Source organism: Schistocerca gregaria, chromosome 1 (assembly GCF_023897955.1).
Source record: "Schistocerca gregaria isolate iqSchGreg1 chromosome 1, iqSchGreg1.2, whole genome shotgun sequence".
Lineage (NCBI taxonomy): Eukaryota > Metazoa > Arthropoda > Insecta > Orthoptera > Acrididae > Schistocerca > Schistocerca gregaria.
Window position 1 is genome coordinate 662963094 of NC_064920.1, and position 23548 is coordinate 662986641.

Here is a 23548-nt window from a genome sequence, read left to right on the forward strand (position 1 = left end):
GTAGGCATGAAGCTTTCTGGAAGACTCAGACACCTGAGCACACTAGCGGCGAGTCACTGACTTATCACCCTGAGCTCACGCACTGATCTTATGATTTTCGTAAGTAAGCGGCCGCAGTACTTCAGAGGCGCTTCTTAGGCGAAGCCTGCAATGGCGCTTACTTTTAATTTTCTTTTGGCTAGTTCGTCCCTGGATCGAGACAATACAATCAATTGTAGTAATGAATGTTAAATAGAGATCAGTTAAATTTACGGATTGGTAAAATAGGTTTCATACAAACTCTCGGCGCTTGAGCATGGCTTTTTCTGTTAGAGGTCCGTTCATGTATGTTTTTACCGTGTTTCTTCTCTCTGTGTTTAAAATCGGACTTCGAGATCAGACAGCACCCGAAGACGACGGTGGATCGAGCTGAACGACTGTTTTCTTAGAAGTATCGAACCTTTTGCCATGCCAAGTCACCCAACAATCTTGCAATGACTAAAGATACACAATAAAACATACATAGGTTAGTAATAACAGCATATTCCGAGACAAAAACACAATTTAAAGTACGACAGTTACTTTATGCAATTACGAGTACCGTTTGGTTGCACCTCATGAATGTCTTAAAAAAACTATGTAGTATTAATGGCGGTGTGCCAAAAATGAGTCCCAACTGGACAAGACCTACAAAAGAAAGGTACCTCTTCTTTCACCAATAATATGACGATCAAGAATTTTCAAATGTTTCCAGCGGCTGCATGCAATATTTATACTGTCGTGGACTATATCTATGGCTAAAATTATTTCTTTATTCCATAAATTATAATTACATTTTCTGCTAATAAAAGCTCAGCATGCAAATGTGCCTTTAGATACTGTTGCAGAATTTAAGCTGTTGCTAATGCGAATTCACGGGATTAGCCGAGCGGTCTAAGCCACTGCAGTCATGGACTGTGCTGCTCGTCCCGGCGAAGGTTCGAGTCCTCCCCCGGGCATGGGTGTGTGTGTTTGTCCCAAGGATAATTTTGGTTAAGTAGTGTGTAAGCTTAGGGACTGATGACCTTAGCAGTTAAATCCAGTAAGATTTCACACACATTTGAACATTTGAGGCTAATGCGAATTAATGCAAAAAAGTATGCAGTAACTGAGGTCAACCGTTCGCAGTATAATAAGTAAAAATAGCTGCGAACATTATCTTAGACCGGAGGAGAACTTTTCCTTCGCTCAAGTATACCCGCATCCGTGTTCATATGGGCATGGTGCAGTACACTAGCGTTCATATGCTATTAATCCGAAGCAAAAATTGAACGTGACAAGTGAAACATCTAAATTTCGCAAGAAGCTGAATTTCAATTTTTGTTCCCTGTTTGCCTTTCAGAATGCAGAATCTCACTCAAAGCTAGGGCCTGTTCACCACATAAGGTTCACCTGCCGTGAAAATCTTATACTATAGCAAGCAAGGGCGATGCTCTTGAGTGTTCAACTGATGAAAATCGAAAATGGCTTATCAGGACGGGATGTATGACGCATCCGTTACACTAATGAATGATTTATTTAATTTAAAAACGTGACCCCATTGTTAAGTTCTATAAACAAGGAAGACATAAACCACTATTTCAAATTTTTTCACGTACTAGCACACGTTGACAATGCATGTTTGCTGGTTGCTCGTTTTCGTAAGTTTTAGGCATGTAACACGACATGGACAGATTTAAATTATATGTTTGTTGGTATGTGAAGTAATGCGGCTGTTCCCCACTTTGTGTCCTGGACACCCAGCGTGACTGTTGCCCTGAAGGATTTCGTGCTGCATTACAGATCTTTCACAAAAACGGTGACTGTGAGCAGAAGCTCCGGAGAGTCAAGGGTATGAAAAACGGTATTGGTCCGATGTTGTTGAGTGTCTGGAGAAAATGATTACAAATTCGAAAAAGATAGATTTTTTCCGAAAGTGCAATGTGGCAGAGTGAGGAAAGCAATTATCTACAACTACACCCACATAGATACCCCTCAAGCCAACGTATGCTGCGTGGCGTAGGGTACTTGTCATTTCCCCTCCTGTTCCACTCACAAATAGAGCGATGGAAAAATGATTATCTGTACCTCTCTGGATAAGCCCTAATTTCTCGCATCTTATCTTCGTGGTTCTTACGCGCAATGTATGTTGGCTGCAGTAGAATCGTTCGGAAGTCAGATTCAAATGCCGCTTCTCTAAAGTTTTTCAATAGTTTCCCGGAGACTCAAGTGTTGTTCGAAGCTACAAGTCGAGCAACCCGCCTCTGAAATGCTTGGATGTCTTCGTTTAATCCGACGTGGTACGGATTCCAAACACTCGAGCAGTACTGAAGAATAGGTAACGCCAGCGTCCTATATGCAGTCTCCCTTACAACCACTCTTTCCTAACATTCTCGCAATAAACCAAGGTCGAACATTCGCCTTCCCTACCATAGTTCTAACATATCCATTCTATCTCATATCGCTTTGCAACGTTACATAAAGATATTTAAACGACAGATATTTAAATAATTGTGTCAAGCAGGACTGTATCCGAGCATTATACACTATATGGTCAAAGGAATCCTGACACCTGGCTGAAAATGACTTAAAAGTTCATGGTGCCCTCCATCGGTAACGCTGAAATACAATGTGGTGTTGGCCCACCCTTAGCCTTGATGACAGCTTCCACTCTCGCAGGACTACGTTCAATCAGGTGCTGGAAGGTGCCGTGGGCAACGGCAGCCCGTTCTTCACAGAGTGCTGCATTGAGGAGAGGTATCGATGTCGGCCGGTGAGGCCTGGCACGAAGTCGGCGTTCTAAAACATCCCAAATGTGTTCAGTAGGATTCAGGTTAGGACTCTGCGCAGGCCAGCCCATTACAGGGATGTTATTGTCGTGCAACCACTCCGTCACAGGGCCGTGCATTATGAACTGGTGCTCAATCGCGTTGAAAGATGCAAGCGCCATCCAAGAATTGCTCTTCAACTGTGGGAAGCAAGAAGATGCTTAAAACATCAATGTAGATCTGTGATGTCATAGTGCCATGCAAAACAACAAGGAGTGCGAGACCCCCCCCCCCTCCCCCATGAAATACACGACCACACCATAACACCACCGCGCCCGAATTTCACTGTTGGCACTACACACGCTCGCGTATGGCGTTCACCGAGCATTCGCCATACCCACACCCTGTTATGGGATAGCCACATTGTGTACCTTGATTCGTCACTCCACACAATGTTTTTTCCACCGTTCAATCGTCCAATGTTTACGCTCCTTACACCAAGCGAGGCGTTGTTTGGCATTTACCGGCGTGATGTGTGGCTTATGAGCAGAAGCTCAACCGTGAAATCCAAGTTTTCTCACCTTCCGCCAAACTGTCATAGTGCTTGCAGTGGATCCTCATGCAGTTTGGAGTTTCTGTGTGATGCTCTGGATAGATGTCTGCCCATTACGCATTACAGCTGTCTTCAACCACCAGCTGTCTCAGTCAGTCAACAGACAAGGTTGGCCTGTAAACTTTTGTGCTGTACGTGTCCCTTCACGTTTCCACTTCACTATCACATCGGAATCAGCGGACCTAGGGATGGTCAGGAGTGCATAAATCTCGCGTATGACCCAAGTGGCACCTGACCACGTTCGAAGGCCGTGAGTTCTTCAGAGCGACCCATTCTGCTCTCTCACGATGTCTAAAGACTACTGAGGTCGCTGGTATGGAGTACCTGGCAGTAGGTGGCAGCACTATGCACCTAATATGAAAAACCTATCTTTTTTGGGGTGTCTGGATACTTTTGATCACATAGTGTAGGTTTCATATTCCTACTCATCCACATTAACTTACATTTTTCCACATTTATTGCTAGCTCCTATTCATTACACCAACTGGACATTTGTCTACGTCGCCTTGTATCTTCCTACAATCTCTCAACTTCGTCACCCTACCGTACAGCACAGCACCATTAGGAAACAACCGAAGATTGATGTCCAGCCTGTCCGCCAAATCATTTATTAATATAGAAAGCTACAGTTGTAGTATCATACTTCCGTGGGCCACTCCTAATGAGACTCTTGTCTCTGACGAACACTCGCCGTCGAGGACAACAAACTCACATATCTAAGAAATTATTCCACATGATCGTACCTTTGTTAACAGCTTACAATGGGTCACCGTGTCTAATGCTTTCCAAAAATCTTGATATGGAATCTATCCGGTCTCTTGCATCTATATTTCTAAGTATATCATGTGAGAAAAGGGCAAGCTGAGTTTCACATGAGCGATGCTTTCTATAACCACGCATGCTGATTCACGATCATAAGCTTCCCAGTCTCAAGAAAGTTTGTTGTATTCGAACTGAGAATATGTTCAAGGATTCTGCAGTAAACCGAAGTTAGAGATATTGGTCTGTACTTTTGCGGGTCCGTTCTTTTACTTTCTTATATATTGTAGTCACCTGCTCTTTTTTCCAGTCGCTTGGGAGTTTTTGCTGGGTGAGAGATTCACGATAAATGCAATCTAGGTAAGGGGCAAATGCCGCAGAGTATTCTTTATAAAATCGAACTAGGATTCCATGCGGATCTTGTGCCGTGTTTGCTTTCAAATCTTTCAGTTGTTTCTCAGCGCCAGATATGCTTATTACTATGTAGTCCATACGGGAGTCTGTCCGATGGTCAGATGACGTTATGCCTGTACGATTCTCCTGAGTGAACAGTTTCTTGAACATGAAATTTAAAACTTCGGTCTTCGTTTTGCTGCCACACCAGACTGGTCAACAAAGGACTAACTGGTCAACAGAGGACTGAATGGAAGCCTTAGACCCGCTTAGCGATTTTACATACGACCAGAATTTTCTCGGATTCTCTGCCATATCTTTCGCTAAGGTGTGATGGTGGTAGTTGTTGTATGCTTCGAGCATAGATGTTTTTGCAGACGCACGAGTCTCTGCTAACCTTCGCTTGTCGTCATTTATGCGTTCCCTTTTGAACCGAGGGTGCTTCAGCCTCTGCTCCCTCAGCATCCTCCGAATTTCGTTATTCAACCGTGGTGGGTCTTTTCCATCCTTTATCCACTTAGTAGGCACGTAATTCTCCAGATTTGATTTACAATCTGCTTAAGCTTTGCCCGTCATTCCTCTACATCTAATTTACTAGAACTAAGTGATACCAATTCACTATGTAAGTCAGATGTTAATAACTGCTTATCTGCTCTAGCTAGCACAAACACTCTCCTAGCCTTCTTGACTGATTGATTAACTTTCGTAATCATAGTCTTTATGATGACTGCATGATCACTAATCCCCCTTTCAATACTGACATTGCAATAAGGTCGGTCCTATTTGTAGGTACAAGGTCTAAAATACTTTCAGTGCGCGTGAGCTGGCGAGCTAGCTGCTCAAGATAATTTTCAAAATTAAGGTCTGTCTGTAACCACCGCAATGAATCCATGGACATCCCAGTCTATACTCGCCAGGTTAACGTCGCCTCCAACTAGCATTGAATGATCTGGGTATTAACGCGCTAGTGACCGTAGACTCTCTTCGAATGACTGTAAAACTGTCACAGCAGGATCGGGTGGTTGGTAAAAACACCCAACAATTAACTTAGTTTCACCTACACCTGTTACACGTGACCAGATGCTTCACTGTCACGCTCAACATCGAATTCAGTAGAGACAACTGCAATGAACATTCCATCTCCTATGGCCCCTCATCAGTCTTTCCGATATATGTTCCACCACGACTCGCTAACATCTTAGAGCTTTCCACTTCGGGCTTCAGTCAGCTCTCCGCCCCAAGAATAATTTTAGCGCAAGAACATTCCTGGAGGGCAGTAAATTCGGGAACTTTATTACGAATACTTCGACAGTTTGCTGATAAAATTGTGACAGTCGAAATGACTCTATTCTGAACGCCATTTGACTTCTATTGCTGTAAATCAGCTGGCGAGTGTTCATTGAGCACCTCAAAATACAGTCTAGCCTAAAAAAAACCACACGTGCTTCACAAGTACTCTGTTACCTGAGAAGCTGCTTCCTTTGTGTAGTGCTCCCCTGACCTATCTTGGGGAGTCTTACAAATCTCCACACGCAGGTCTAGAAATCTGCAGCCAAGTCCTTCACAAAGTTGACGAAGCCTTTGGTTGCGACCCTACACTCGGCTCCAAACCAAAGGACACAGATAAAAATGGTTCAAATGGCTCTGAACACTATGGGACTTAACATCTGTGGTCATCAGTCCCCTAGAACTTAGAACTACTTAAACCTAACTAACCCAAGGACAGCACACAACACCCAGTCATCACGAGGCAGAGAAAATCCCTGACTCCGCCGGGAATCGAATCCGGAAACCCGGGCGTGGGAAGCGAGAACGCTACCGCACGACCACGAGCTGCGGACCCCAGAACAATGCAGTAAACTGCGAGCTGTGCTTGCACTCCGCGCGCGAGGCCAGTAGTCTTCACCACTTCCGCCAGCCGCCCGTACGAACTGAGGACGCCTCAGCACCCAAGCGACAGGCGTCGTTAATGCCGACGTGAGCCACAATGTGCAGACGACTGCACCATGCACGGCCGCCTCCACATCTTGGACGAGGCCCTCTGGCAGACATACCGAGGGTTCATTGGCTTTCTTTCCAGCCCTAAACGTCTCTGACACTGGAGCCCCCAGCTACTAGCAAATCCCTCCTTCCGTGTGCCTGCGCGGCCCCTTTCTGAAGGAGCGGCCACCTGCCCAATCACAGGGCGAATGGACGAGGTCTGGCGGCCAGTCTGGACATTTGCCCTCCGCCTCTAGCGACTCGAACGCGATACCACCCGCCACTCATCGTGCTGTGAGGACAGATCCACAGCGTCGTGTGCACTAGAAGCTGCCTCGGGAGCAGAGCCCATGAGCAAACCAAGTGACACGTGATGTGTTCCACGCGACGTGCCAGATTCTCCGCCACCGCTACAGCAACCTGAAGGTGGCTGACCGCAGCCAACAGCACATTCACCGTGCACTCGAGAGAAATGGTCGTACGCGCGTTGTCATCAACAAAAATGAAGTCAGAGTCGAAAGTACCTTTTAAAAACGTGCATGCAGAATGTGTACAGTGACCCAATAACGTTGACTGCTGAGTGGATCGTTTTCAAAGACATGGTGGACAGTGCGTCCATTGGATATTATGCCTCTCCACACCATATCACGTAGGACCATCAGAACGATTATATTCGGCAGTTTTCCTGGATGCATTCCGTGCTCCACCTCTCACCGTATTAGTTGATGTGCTGCGGGTTCGCATCGAACAGAGCAGGTGGAGAAGCCCTTGCAAGGAGAGGATATTCGGCAAACGGCTGGCCTACCAGGTCACCCGACTTAAGCCCTCTCTGACACGTGTGGGATGCGTTGGGGAGAATTATTGTGGCATGGCCACATCCACCAACGGCCGTCAAGCAGTTGTGAACCGCGCTGGTAAAGGTTGTGAACGTTCTACAGGAAGTCCTTACCAACCTTGTGGCCAGTTTGGGAAAACATTGCAGAGCATGTGTTACCGCCCGTGGTGATAGCACAGCTTACTAAGAACCATGTCCCGCCTTTTGTAATGTCTAGTGGACCTTCGTAACTCGCGGTGACGTCGGTGCAAGTATTGTCTTCGAATAAATCGATTCTGTTCGTGTCGCTGTGTATTTTTTCCTCTCAGTACTCTCCTATGTGAAGTCCAAGTTTCATCGAGCTATGTTACTTGTCTGTGACAAATTATCCGGAAGTTACTTTCGTTCTTAACTCCTACTCATCGGTGTATAATTCCCCGTTCCACGCAGGTGTGGTGCACGAGAAGGACGAGAGCCAGTAAGCCTCCGTGCAGGAGGCATTCTCAGATTTATCAGTCGCAGTCATCCCTCTTGATGTATATGGGAGGCAGTAACTTGTTCGCTGACGCTTCTTGGAACGTGTGCTCGCAGAATGTTAACAGTAAGCCCCTCCGTCATGCGCAGTGCCTCTCGCAGCGTCTGCCACTGAAGGTCGATGGCGCATCTCCGTGGTGCCCCAGTGCTTACTGAGCGAAACCGAAATGTTTCCTATCGGCAGACGTCCAAAGAATAGGGCTACAAGATTTGCTATTCTACTGAAGTAGAACTAAATGTCGCTAAGCAGATGAGTGAAGTGATCTTCAGGACATTACTATTTCGGAAAACCACGTAAATATAAGGTGCGATCAAAATGTTTCCTTTCTAAGACCGTACAGTCCAGAATCGGTATGCCAATCAGGCAAAATCGCCGTGAACAGTGAGGCAATAATCTCACTAACGCCCAAGGTTGACGATACCTGTTGGGTAAAATATCGTGCCGTGCTACTTGAGGAAGTCCGTAATGGCGTGCTGCACATTCTCGTCCGACAGAAATCATCGACCTTCCGAGGCATTTTGTAAGGAACAGATGTCGTGATAATCGCCTGGCGACTACAGGGCGGCTGTTCGAGTGTTCCTCACTTGAATTGGTGTAATTTCTGCGTTACATTTGCGATATGGTGATTGCCCCACACAAATTCTCCATTCTCTGATGGAGTCGGATCTCGTGAACCGCAGTGCGAGTTCTAAATATTCTTTTCTTTTAAAACTCCTGGATAGCAAGAGGGATTTGCAGCCTTAATGTCGAATAACATGAAAACTAATTACGCTTTAGATCTGTGTTTTAATAAGCGAAATTAAAAAGGCGTGAACAGGACTGTGTTACTGATCATTCTTGCTATTATGTGAACATCGAACATAAAGCTCTTCCAATCAATTCTTCCTACATGTACTGTATGAGATAATGAAACAACAGTATCGTCATAGTCAAACAATGCGAGTTACTAAAATTTATAAACCAAAAATAAAAACGTTTCCTTAACATGACATCTCACTATCTGATTACCTCGCGCACTCGACAAATTAGCTTCTCAGCCTGACCCAAATTACAGCAACAGCATTCCGAAATTAGAATTCGGCATCAGAACACACGTCTGCATCCAACCACGCTCTACCACTAAGTCCCTCTCCCTCTCTCTCTTTCTCCCCCCCCCCCCCCCTCTCTCTCTCTGTCTGTCTATCTCTCGCAAACTTCACTGCTTGACAGCAGCATATACTTTGGAATCCAAGGAATCTCCTTCATACAGTTATTCGAGAAAAGTGGTCAATATAGTGTACAAAACTGACACTTGTCGTACTGTTACAATCTTTAAAGGGAATGAGTAACTGTGTGCTCTCCGCCATGCAATGTACTGTGTTGCGGAGTATGTATGTAGTGTCGAAAAGGACCATCGTTCAAACCATCACTTCAATCGATATTTAACTGTCAGTTCGAGAATCTTTAAAGGACATTATAACAGTGATAGGAAGCTGCCATATCTGGTTTGGCCATTGTACTGTTATTAATGTTAGCTGACAGATGGTGTGGAACTGGTACCATGTGGTCATGTGACTCTTTGTCGATGACGTAAGTCCTGACAGTGAAATGGTGTGTATGTTCAAAAATGGTTCAAATGGCTCTGAGCACTATGGGACTTAACATCTGAGGCCATCGGTCCCCTAGAATTAGAACTACTTAAACCTAACTAAGCTAAGGACATCACACGCATCCGTGCCCGAGGAAGGATTCGAACCTGCACCGTAGCAGTCGCGCGGTTCCGGAGCGAAGCGCCTAGAACCGCTCGGTCACAGCGGCCGGCGGTGTGTATGTGCCAGTCGGTTGTATGTACTGAGCGTTGTAAGAAAGGTCGACGTGGGGACGTGACAGAATGACAGAAACGATCTTTCATGTTTGGGGGTGCCTACGATCACACCAGGTACGAAGTGACCTGATTTGTTGTTGTATCAGTACGGACTATCCAGTGCGACTGCAACGTTTGGTGCACTGCTTGTACGGTCATTACACGGCATAAGAACAGTGGACCTGAAAAGATCATACTTGATAACGACCGGAGATGAGTGTCACTCCATGCAGATGACAATCGCTACCAAGCTCAACAAGTTTCCGACCAAATGTTATGAATAAAATTGCACGTAGTGCACGTTTTCAATCCAAAACCTCAGCGGTGTTCTTCAAGGCGACTTGACGCATTTGGTCTTCAAATGACACAAGAATTCGAGAGCGCCGACGGCCATGTGACGTGTTTAACCCGCACAGTTCGGGCTTGAGTTGCCTCTATCATATTTTGCGAGTAGCTTACGTAACATGTTTCGGGCCTAATCACTCACGTTACCAACATGTTTTTTTTCCAACATTCTCGGTATCGAGTGCTTTCCTTCCCTCTACATCTTTAAGATGAGTTAACTGAGGACAGTCCCGTCTTTTATGGTGTGGCAACATTCGTGTTCACGGGGCTACGCTCATGCGTAAATCAACATCATGTTTGCATTTTTGTGCCTCTACAGAATATAATCATCAGTGAAAAGTTTCAGCCGAATATTGTGCAAGTGAAGAAACCTTTGGATTCTTCCTTGCAGAAATGAAGTCATTATCTAGGATAGAGACAGTGTTACACGGGATCAGCGTCATACAAGTTGATTATCTGTTTTAGTCCGGTGTACACAAAGAGCACAAAAAGACAGCTGTCCTCATCAGGATGCAATTACTAACTATTACTGACAGTATTCGCTGAATAGCTGGTTAGCTGCGACTGGAATGCATCCTCCACCAATGATGTATCGCTTGTAGACTGGATTGTGAATAAATATATACTTAATCGACTTAATTCAGAAGCTTCTCATTCTCATCCGGTCTATACTGATGTTTTACTGGTATTTTTTTGACTGAACTTTTCGCCGATGGCTGCAAACGCTGCATATGCGTTCGTACATACTGTTGTCGACTGTGTACAGCGAATGTAATAAGTGGCACAGGGCACGCCATGCAATGCTGCTGATGTACGGTTATCTGACAAGGGAAACTTCCCATAGAATCTCCCCCCCCCCCCCTCCTCAGATTTAGTGGCAAAACGGCACAGTTGGCAGCCCGTCAAAAACTGAACACAGATCAAGCATGAAAACCGGAAGAAGATGTAATGAACTGTAAAAAAAGAAACAAAATAGAACCACTGAACGATCCAAGCAAAAGATGTTCAACATCGAGCTAAGTGCAATAACCAAGGCGTCGTTGTCGTGTGGTCACGGTGCTGGACTGTCACAAAATCACTAACTTCCCTTCCCGTCATAGACTTGTCTGTCTGCCTTCTCTAGTCTTGGTACTTGTCATACTATACATTGTTATAGAATAAGAGTCATGTGGTAAGAATATACACACATAAAAAAGTTTATCATCACCCCGGTTCCCGCCCAAGGATGTAAACAACAATGCATGAGCAGCGCCTATTAAACGGAGGGGGTCAGACAGCCGGTCAGTTCCAGTCGTTCCACCAGGAAGGAGGTACACAGCTCATGTTGTCTGTAGTTCAACCTTGCCTAGACGGTCAATACCGCGGTTCGATCGCATCAGCATTTTTACTTTCAGCCAAGAAGGGCTCTCAACAAGGGAAGTATCCAGGTGACTCAGAGTGAACCAAAGCGATGTTCTTCGGAAATGGGGGAGAGACAGAGAGACAGGAACTGTCAATAACATGCCTCTCTCAGGCCGCCCAAGAGCTACTACTGCAATGGATGACCGCTACCTACGGATTATGGCTCGGAGGAACCCTGACATCAATGCCACCATGTTGAATAATGCTTTTCGTTCAGCCTCAGGACGTCTTGTTACGACTCAAACTGTGCGCAATAGGCTGCATGATGCGCAGCTTCCTTCCCGACGTCCATGGCGAGTTCCATCTGTGCAACCACGACACCACGCTGCACGGTACAGATGGACCCAACAACATGCAGAATGGACCGCTGAAGATTGGCATCACGTTCTCAAAAATGGGTCAAATGGCTCTGACCACTATGGAACTTACTGGTGAGGTCATCAGCCCCTAGAACTTAGAAAAACTTAAACCTAACTAACCTAAGGACATCACACTCATCCATGCCCGAGGCAGAATTCGAACCTGCGACCGTGGCGGTCGCGCGGTTCCAGACCATCACGCTCTCTTCACCGATAAGTATCGCATATGCTTTCAACCAGACTATCGACGGAGACATGTTTGGAGGCAACCCGGTAAGGCTGAATGCCTTAGACACACTGTCCATCGATTGCAACAAGGTGGAGGTTCCCTGCTGTTTTGGGGAGGCATTATGTGGGGCCGACGTACGCCCCTGGTGGTCAGGGAAGGCGCCGTAATGGCTGCACGATAAGGGAATGCCATCCTCCGACCGACAGTGCAACCATATCGGCAGCATATTGGCGAGGCACCCTTCTTCATGTACGACGATTCGCGGCCCCGTCGTGCACATCTTGTGAATGATTACCTTCAGGATAACGACATCGCTCGACTAGAGTGGCCAGGATGTTCTCCAGACATGAACCCCATCGAACGTGCCTGGGATGGATTGAAAAGGGCTGTTTATGGACGACGTGACCCATCAACCACTCTGAGGTATGTATGCCGAATCGCCGTTGAGGTGTGGGACAATATGGACCAACAGTGCCTTCATGAACTTGTGGATAGTATGCCGCGATGAATACAGGCATGCATCTATGCAAGAGGGCGTGCTACTGGGTAATAGAGGTACCGGTGTCTACAGCAATCTGGACTACTATTTCTGAAGGTCTCGCTGTATGGTGGTACAACATGCAATGTATGGTTTTAATGAGCAATAAAAAGGGCGGAAATGATGTTTATATTTTCTGTACAGGTTCCGGAACTCTCGGAACCGAGGTGATGTAAAACTTTTTTGATGTGTGTATTACCGTCGCAAGTAAATGTGAAGCAGGCAAGATGTCGCACAGAGTTCTCACATAAATGAAAACAACAAATAAACGGGTGTAAGGTATGTTATAACAAACGAAATACAAAAGTCAAAACTTGCAAAACGGAATGCAAGGGTCGAGACATGTGGTACTTGTGAAGAACAAATTGGAGGTTCTGCCTCTGGAATTCCGTTCCTTACATCTCGCTGTTGGAAACGGACGTCCCATCACCACACAGACACAAATTTTAATACAACGGCCAGACACGTCAATGACGGGACGGACAGCTCATAATTCTGAAAAACAAATGGGGCACGATGGAGATTTGAACATGGATTTCCCACTTCGCGTACCAACGCCGTGACCACGTATCCACGACGCCATAGTAAATAATTATTTTAGCTCGATGTCGCACTCTTGAACGTGAACCGTTCACTGTTTCTATTTCTCTTCTTTTTTCACAGTTCAGTACCCCTTCTTCCTGTTTTCATGACTGATCTGTGTTCAGTTTTTGACGGGCTATCCACTGGGCCATCTTACTACTCTGAGGGGGCTGAGATGGTCAGTTGTCCTTGTGGCTCGCGCGGACCTCTGTCTTGACCAAGCCGGCCACCGTACATCTTACACAGGGAATGCGCAAACTATGTAGTTGGAGACACTGCACCAGCGAACCACGTCTGTGAACGATGTGCGGTTGAGAAAATTCAGTGCGATCCGATCAGCGAATTCGGAGAGTTGCTTCTATGGTACGGCCGTTGGTAGGCAACTTTCGCTATTCTCAAGGCAAGAATGGAATAATGGCATTAATGCAAAAAACACCGTGAACCCTGGGAAGCTTCAGAGCTGTTTTAAATGAACTGAAATTAATAATGTAAGGAACAAGAGATGCTACGTATTTTAGTTTTAACCTGTAATTGATGTTAACCTACTCTGTGGAAGCGGACTGACTGCAGCAACTAGCTCTGCCATAGTCCAGTGTGTTTAACTGATACAAAGTGATGAATAGAACCTTTCTACCAGAAGTGCCGGAACACAAAATCTGGCCGAGGTTCAGAGCTCAAGTGATGATCCCCATTTCCACCAGTGTCCACATAATCATGTGCCTTCTCTTTCTTCAATGATACCTGTCTCTCATCTTCCTTTAATCGTTGTCCTACTGTGTGGATTTCAGCCTGTTTTACAACCTCCTCTTTTGAAAATAAGACTGGTCCATGTGCCTGCCGGCCGGGGTGGCTGAGCGGTTCTAGGCGCTACAGTCTGGAACCGCGCGACCGCTACGGTCGCAGGTTCGAATCCTGCCTCGGGCATGGATGTGTGTGATGTCCTTAGGTTAGTTGGGTTTAACTAGTTCTAAGTTCTATGGGACTGATGACCTCAGTAGTTAAGTCCCACAGTGGTCAGAACAATTTTTCATGTGCCTGGCCAGTTCGCTCCTAATTTGAAATTGATAATATTCATCCATCATGCCCAAAGTTTCCACTTTCACTGTATTCGCAACCATGGGAAGTTTCCAGGATTTGATTATCCCATGTAAGAGATAACGTCCATTTGGACGCATCTTACACAGGTATCCAGCGAATAGTACAGTTTGTCTCTCGCCCTCTACAATACCAAGAAAAGTGTTAGACTACAAGTCATTCCTTCAAGACACCATTGTATTATAAGCAATACGGGAAACAATCTCGTAAAATGCAGACAGGTGACAAATTATATGTGCACTATTATAATTTGATGATAATATTTAGGGGATATAGGGTTAGAATCCAGATACAACTCAATACACAATTAGTTCCACTGACTGCGTGACTTACATCAATCGCTGCGTCATGCTCTATCTAAAGCTGCAGAATTTGAGGGACATGGAATAAGGGCACAATAAGCACACCACTCTTCCGACAGTTTTTGTTGACATAAGAGTTAACAATTGTTTATGCTTTTTAGTGTTTTACAGTTGCATAGAAATAGTGGATCCATTACCAGACGTCCCGTCGAGGAAAAGCCTTGACAGCACTAGTGACTGAATTCATGTCCAGTGTTCGCTATCACGTATGTTGAAGAATTAGATTATGGACTTAAAGGGTATTGTTTTATTTTTCGTATACGTTATAGTAGAAAAAATACATGGTTAAATTTGTAGTTTGAGCCGTGCTCACTCCCAACTACGCGTTTTCGTGAAATTGGCAGTCTGTTTGTGTTTGGTTTCTCGCCCTTGTTTCAGTTACGCCGTGGTTCATCTTTCTTCTGCGTGTGGCAGCAGCGCTATGTATCGATATTTGCACCGCGTACCGTCTTTGGTTTTGTGCATATAGTTCCCGGATTGGGGGTCTGCAGTCAGTCAGTCGATTGCTGCGGACGAGGGAAGTTATCTCCATGCGGTGCAGTCGGCTGGGTCCACTGGCGGACCCTGCACAGTGTTGGGGCGTGTGTGGAGCTGTCCGATCGGTAAGATCTTCGTGGTTCACCTCCAGAGGACTGATGAATGGTGAAGGCACTGCCAGCTAACACTAAAACAAACAAATGTATTCTGTACACACATAGGACAAATTGCTAGTGACAGTAACTACCGTGAAGTATCTGGGAGTGACCATCCAGAGCAAACGTAAATGGAGTAAGGACATACAACAGGTAGTAGGTAAAGTGAATACAAGACAGGTTGGCAAGCAGGATCTTAAGGAAATGTATCTGATGTACGAAAGAAGCGGATTACGGGGAGCTTGTTGTACTTGTTCTCTAGTATTGTTCACCCATCGGGGATGCTAAGCAAGTAGGACTGATAGAAGTGGTGCGCCTTTCGTCACGAGGTCGTTTAATTGGCACGAGATCGTTACGGAGATGCTCAACAAACCCCAGTGGGAGACGTTACAAGAGAGGGATTGTGTATCACGGTGAGGTTTTCTATTGAAATTCCGGAATGGTACTTTCCAGATAGTTAAATACAACATGTTACCTCCCGCACAGACATTTCGCGAAAAGACCAAATAGAAATTTAGAAAGAAATAGATCTAATACGACGGTTTACCGATAGTGTTTCTTTCCAACCGTCAGTTCTGAATGGAATAGAGAAGGGAGCTCCGATAGTGGCAGCAGAAGTACCCTCTACCACAGACCGTCAGGTTGCTTGAGGACTGTAGATGTACAGGGTGACCTAAAAGTTAGTGAACATTTGAAAATTCAGTACTTCGTGGAATAATGTATGTAGAGAGGTAAATATTGACACACATGTGTGAAATGACATACGGTTTTACTGAAACCACGAAAGCTCCCAAAACGACCAACAGATGATGCTTCATGTGAAACAAAAGCAATAATTAGGATAACAACCGATTTTTTTTAGCAACGACAGTATTATTTTTAACAAATACTCAACATGCCTGTCGTCATTCGTCAACAGTAGCTGCAGTAGAAAGACAGTGCTGTGAAGAGCGCTGTAGAGCATGGCAGCAGGTAGGCTGAGAAACTGCCATCGGATACAGTCTTTTAGCATCCCTAATGATGTCGAACGATCGCGGTAGACTTGAGACTTCAGGTAACATCACAACCAGTAATCGTAATTTTGAGGTCTGGTGACATGGAAGGCCAAGTACCACGGATGGGGCTGCTCAGCAACCCGACCTCACCGACCGATGTGCGCCAGACGTCTTTCACACGTGTAGCAATATGGGGTGGAGTGCCATGCTACATAAAAGTCGTACCTTCCAGCGAGGCTTGGGATGATGCGATTCTACAACATATCGGTGTACCTCGCATCCATCACGCTGATTATTACACACAATTCTCACGTGTTGGAGCTTAGAGCCATCAGTTTGACGGCTTTTGCAATTTCAGGCAACTGTGTCAAAGTTTAGCTCTCTACCTACAGTATTTCGTGAATTAATGCATTTTCAAATGTTAACAGACTTCTGGGTCATTCCGTAGATGGAAGGTGTTGCGTATTCTTACGCGGTTTATTGTTAAAATTCCGAGGCCATCAACTCATAGACAAGTCAGACGGTGTATGACTTCCTTATACGCATACTTCATGATAAAAACATGAAGGCAGGGTTAGATCAAGCAGAGTTTTAACAACAACCGTTGTTCCCGTCCACTGCTCGCGACAGGGACAGAAAGAGAGGCAGTGGCAGTGGTACACAAAGTACCCTTCGCCGCACACCACACTGTGGCTTGTGGAACGCAGCTGTCGGCGTATCCCTTATACATGTATGCAGAGACGCGGGGTCGCTAGAAGAGGAAGGCGCGCGGCGCAGCGCAGACGCCGGCCGTCCCCGCTGCGGGGGCGGGTCGGCGCAGGCTGCGGCGGCGCCCTTGAACCTCGGCGGCCCAGACAGAGCGGGGCCGCCGCTGGCGCAGCCCGGCCTAGCGTCTAGACGGCGAGCGCGGCCGCCGCCGCCGCCGCCGCCGCTGCACTGCGACCCTCGTAAAGCGGCGGGCCGCCATCCGGCCACCCCCCGCCACCGCTGCTGGCCCGGGGGCGTGCTGCGGCGCCGTTACTCACTCCAAACTGCTCGGCGCCCCAGAATTTGCCTTCTAGGAAGCACTGCTCTGGCTGTATCGATCGACATCTGTCAGGTATACGATGCGCTCACCTACCGAAATAAACTGCACTATGAAGGCGAGTGCAACGAATGCAAAATTGTCGTGAAATGCTTGCAAATGAGTAATGCCTTCTACATTCTGTACATAAAGAAAGGTTTTCTCATTCAGAAACCCCAGTTGAATGTCGGTAGTTTGTGAAAAGACCGAGTTTCGTCTTATGGAGAAGAAACAACTACCAGTATGTATGGTGCCTGCAGTTCATCTTTCCACGAAATTACTGCTCGCGTTGGTCGTGTTGCCACGACTGTCATGTGGATATGGAACCGATTAGTTCAGGAGGGTCATACTCAACGCCACGCAAGCTCTGAAATTACTCTGGGGGAGACCACGTACAACGCATGACCAACCGAGCTAGCGCGAGGCTCAAACAGCTCTACCCTATGCTCAACAGGTGTAGCACACTGAACAGAAGGGTGTCGAGGTCCATGTACATGACACTTAATTGACCCCTGATGACGTACGCAGCCCCTGTCTGGGGATACGCAGCGCCCACACGTCTGCGCCGTCTGCAGCTCATAAAAAACAAAGTAATCATAAGCAATGCTCCACGATACACACGCATCGCGGACCTTCACCGGGAATACCGACTTGAGACTCTCACGGAGGTAATCCACAAACTCACCACAAGACTATACAGAAACTTCAGGCATTCGCAGAACCCGTTTATTCTGAATCTGGGGAACTAGGACCACAACCATAGATGGAAACATAGAAGACCAAAAGACATACTTGTAAGGACCTAACATCTATGGCCAAGCACACGCAAACACAACGGTACAGGTGAGCCCCTGTTAATCAGACGTCATTACTGGATATCCAGCTGGAATACACTGTCGAATAACTGGCACCACGCAGGGAAGCCGTACCGTACACTGCATGGAGACAAGCTCCACACATCCCCCACACAGTGAGATGATCTATGGCCGATCTCCCACTATTATATAACGACCTTGATTGTTCCAGGAATGTAGCGGCTGCAGCAACTGGGATACATCGCCATCGCTTGCCACGGTAATGATGCATGATACCCATACTAACAAATCCAACATTGCATGAACTATCGCAGCTAGTAAGCCACTACTGCTCTTACTACCCATCCCACTGTCGCAGAGGTTTTTTTCCCACGGCACGAGCCTTGGCACTTTTTTCCCTCTGCTCTTCAAATCGCTACCCTCACTCGCGTTTCGTCCACTATCTATCACCTGATGGACCGTGTTAATGCGCAGTCTTACCCAGACGCACGGTTAACATCACAGCCCAGCATCCTGTGATCAACTTACTAGATAACTAACATGTTGACGGAGGTGACAGTAGAACTTTTGGTTTTCTCACCACGTTGGTGCGGGCGTGGAGGGGCCCCATCTCTCTCTCTAAGCCATGTCACCTACTTTGAGTGGAAATGAGCTTGTCTGCTGCAGAACAAGTAGCCACACGGACGATTCGATGAAGTCTCGAACACCACTGACTGTTTGCATGGCAACCACAGCTGCACTTCTATTTACGTGACAGTTGCGCCGGCAGCGGTGCGTCCTGCCGGCAACATTCGACGACTGGCACAACGTCGTTCTTTCAGATGGATTCCGCTTCCATGTATAGCATCACAGTGGACGAATCTGTGTGGACTGCCTCTGGAAAGAGCGAACAGCGCCGTGTTGCGGTCACCATCGGTTTACGACCCCAGCACCTAGTGTTGTGGTATGAGGAGCCACTGGATACAACTACAATTACCCTTTTTCGCATAGCTGGTAATTTGAACAGTAGCAGTTACATTTTTGACGTATTTTCGAGGTTTCCGTGATTTTGTCTTTCAACTAGTTAACCTAAAACGCGTAATTCTCATGCTGTCTTCATGAACGTCGACGCTTAGCGTGTTCGACTGTTGCTCTGGGTGTCTCGTTCTCCAGATCCCTGAATCACTGAAAACATCTGGTCGTGGGTTAATAAGAGACTGGAATGTCACCACTCGCTATTTCTACGGTCGACGGACTGGACCGAAGAAATGAAGTTGCGTGGAATGACGTACCCGTATCTCTCGTCCAAGTACGGTTCTACTCTATATCCAGCTGACTAGGAACTATTGTTTTTGTAGAGGTGTCAACTCGACATACAAAATTTCACTCCCACTACTCCCGAAGTCACCTATGATACGCCCGCTAAATCTGCTGGGTAGAGCAGGTAATTAGGATTGTGGAAAGGGCCAAGCAAGGTTGGGGTCAGTTTCACCTTAAAATAGTAATTTAATAACACATTTATAACCGAAGCGGCACATAGCCGAACCTTTACAACTAGGACTTTCAAAATGCAACTCTTTCACTGCTGAAAGCCTCCAAACAAGAAATCTTAAAAATCAACATGATAAAAATGCAGTTAAAATAGCAAATAAAATATTTTAAAAATATATATCACAGCTAGGTGGAAAGCCTCAAGGCAAAAGTAGATAGAAGAAACATATGCAAGGTGCAACACAAACGGCTGAAGGCCACAATTAAATTTCAAAATTCTAAAATATATTAGCATTATTTTTTAAAGGCAGAAGGCCGCAGTGTTTAAGCTTGAAAGATAAGTCTAAGAATAAGGCTCCAATGCTGAAGGCCCACCATTAATTTTCCAAAATTTTAAAAAATATAACCATGAGCCTTAAATTTTAAGTAGCTGAAATCGGACTAAAAGGAAACACAACACAACAGAAGTAAATGTTTCAAAAGGCTCTGAGCACTATGGGACTTAACATCTGAGGTCATCAGTCCCCTAGAACTTAGGACTACTTAAACCTAGCTAACATAATGACATCACACACAGCCATGCCCGAGGCACGATTCGAACCTGCGACCGTAGCGGTCGTGCGGTTCCAGACTGTAGCGCCTAGAACCGCTCGGCCACTCCGGCCGGCCAAGAGCAGTAACCTTTTAGCAAATATCCACTTGCTGGAATTCAAACTTACTTAAATAAACACAGTAAAACCAAGATTTTTCTTTTATCATTGGCTATGATAGATTATAAACAGACAATTAAACACCAGTGAGAAAGGCAGTGAAGACAACAGAACTCAGAAGTCTCCAGGGGGTCGGTCTATCCTCATTCACTTAGGTGAGACGTTTCGACGTTTGCTCACACATAAATTACGATACAAAGTAATTGCGAACGTAACAGTTGTGTGCAGTTTAATATGTTGATTCACAACATCTTTTAATGGAAATGGTTGTAAGATTTGCCTCAGTAGCAATATTGCTCAATTAACAGTAGATATATTGTAACGTAACCAAAATTCACGTGGTATTTTTCATAATTTTTCACAATTTGTGTGAGAAATTTCTCATACCAGCAGTATACTTGTATCGAGGGAAGCCATGCAACATATTTAAATGAGCATGTGCAATGCACAATTATTAGCTGTTTTAAGCTGATCATTAATTGTCATTTTGTAAAAGAAACTGGCTGACGCTATTTCCGGTTTAACAGTTTTCGATTAGTAAAATAAAGTAAATGCAGTTATCAAGGAGTCCACTTTTCCTTTCGGCAGACGAAGTGACTTCGCAACGCCGAGCAGTGAGTTAAGTCTTTTTGTGAGTTGACGAGATTCCAATAAATGGTACACGTGACCTGCTTCGATCAGCACGTGCCGACTTCACAGCTCGGTTAACGCGACCTGCTTCGATCAGCATGTGTCGACTTCACAGTTTCCACCCTATAGACGAAATTTTGTCGGCCACGTATTACGGCCTGCGGAAAGCAGAGAGCTATAACTCGGAACTCAGACACGCCGTTGCTACTTCTTTGACTGGGGCAGACAGGTGCTAAATGCAGAAACTGTTTCTGCCGCTGACACGGTGTTAGCAGCCAACTCTGTTCTAGTGCCTGTTGTCACAGAGACTGACAGCTGCAAGGTGATACGACCGCAGTTATTAGAATGCCAAGATAAAGGGGCAGGTGCACTTGCCATTATTATAGGTATTTCATGTGGTGCTGTTACTGGTCTTTGTGCTTCATTGCCTCACACAATGCGCTTGCCTGTGTTTTCTTTGTCGTAACCGACATAGGAAGTGTAGGGTGCTGCCTCGGAGTGCGGCTATGTTTAAAGTTTAATACTTTATGATAGTGGTTTCAAAACCGGTTGGCAAATGCTCAATTTATGCTGTTGTTGTTACTGTGGGCTTCACTGTAGCCTATCTTATCCATACGTCGTCCTCTCTGGATAAATATTGCAGTCTAAATCCATCTGAATAAAGTTACGGTAGCCAAGGTGTGATGTCCCCCTACAATTTACATTCCCATTGTCCCATTCATTACCAAACCGACGATTTATTGACGCCTTGGATCTTTCCTTGCTACCGATTCCTTCTTTTTACTCTAGTTCTACCACCAATTCCGCATTCCCCCAGTTCAGCTCAGTATCTCCTCATTAGCCGTCCGATCTGCCCATCTAATCCTCATAACTCTCCTTCAGCGGAAGCAACATTGTTTTCTAATCTGAGCTGTTTATCGTCCATGTTTCTCTTCCATGCAAGGCTACGCCCGAAATACCTCCAGAACGTGTTTGTTAACGTTTGAATTTATATTCTAACTCTATGTACACGTTTATTTGTTCAATTTTGATATTTTACAACAAATAACTCAATGTATACGTATATTACTTAAATTCACAGTTGAAAAAGCGTCTGTGTGACTGTAAGAAGAATCAGAAAAGATCATGAAAGGTTACGTGATCATATTAAAAGAAGAAATTAAAGACACAAAAAAAAGCAGGAGGCGGTGAAAGCTCAACCCGAAAACTTAAGAGTCCATCCCATATGCTCCATCATAGAAAGGCGAGAAGCATCAACATACGTAGATTAATAGTAAATCACATCACTTGAGCGAGAAAATCCATAAGACCTAAAAGCGTCAAATCACATGGATTTCTCCCTTTCTTATATAACTAATTTTGATCATTCTCAAGTAATGTGAGGTTGGTCCATTTAAGATACATTAGACAATTAGACTGCATCAAAATTATTTCTCAGTGTGATAGAAAAGAACAAAATGGACGAAATGTGACATTTCTGCACAATACTTACCAGTACTTAGTGATCCGCAACTTTGTGTTTTAGCAAACGTGTACCGCAATAACTCTGGTAACGATGCAACGCAGCACCAAAGATTACGTTACAACTTCAACCACTTTCACATCACAGGCCAACTATCCAGACGGCAAAAGCTTACATATTTATTTCGGGAATAATGGAAGGATAGGAATTATTATGAAAGGATGGAAGAGAAAATAAACGCTTTTCTAGATTTCATTGATTCTTTTTCGGAAATAGAAACAAGAAACGATTTAGGATGTCGACTTTAAAAGTTGATTTTCTCACCTTTATGACTAATGACATCCAATCATAAATACCGTTCGACGGTGTTAGCGCGGCTTCCTAAACTATGATGACGAAGGTCGTAATCAATTTTTACCCAGGGAATGGACACTTGGGATTTGTAATCAAGCCTCTGGTCAGTGAATATCTCGCTCTCATCACCATACTTATGATACTACTGCCCTCCTGATGCTTCTGAAATTGCCATAGCTAAGACACAGTTCACGTACCGTGTCTTTTCAAATAAGAGCTTAACCATAGGTCGAGACTCCCCTACGTACTTTGATGTGCCATGTACTTCATCAAACAAGCCGTGATACTGTAACAAACATGTGGATGAGGTCAGACTGTCACTCGGTTCGCACGAGAGTATCACACAACTGCGATTGACAGCTGACTAAGATCGCCACCCTATAGCACGCAAAATACCAGTTGTGTCCTGGCTAAAATTAATCTCCGTTTTATGTCTCATTAGGCTCTGAGCAAGGTATTACTTAGTATGTCTAGCCATACATCACGAAGACAGTTTATCTGAATGACATCAATAATTGTTAAGAGTGATTCAGAGCAAAAATAACGCGCATACTTTGATATTTGCGGTGAGATAGCAAGAAGAATACGAAGGATATTTTCCAACGAATAGAGAGAAAGAGTGACTCAAAGAATGAAATAATTCTGTCGAAACAAACAACTAAGAACAGAAAAAGTGACGCAAACAGTGTAATCGTACGCCGTAGGCGGCTGAAAGGGTCAATAAAATAGTCATACAATATTTATACGTAAAACAATAAAAATAGAAAGCATGTTTTCGAAAGTTTGAGCGACTGATGATGAAGT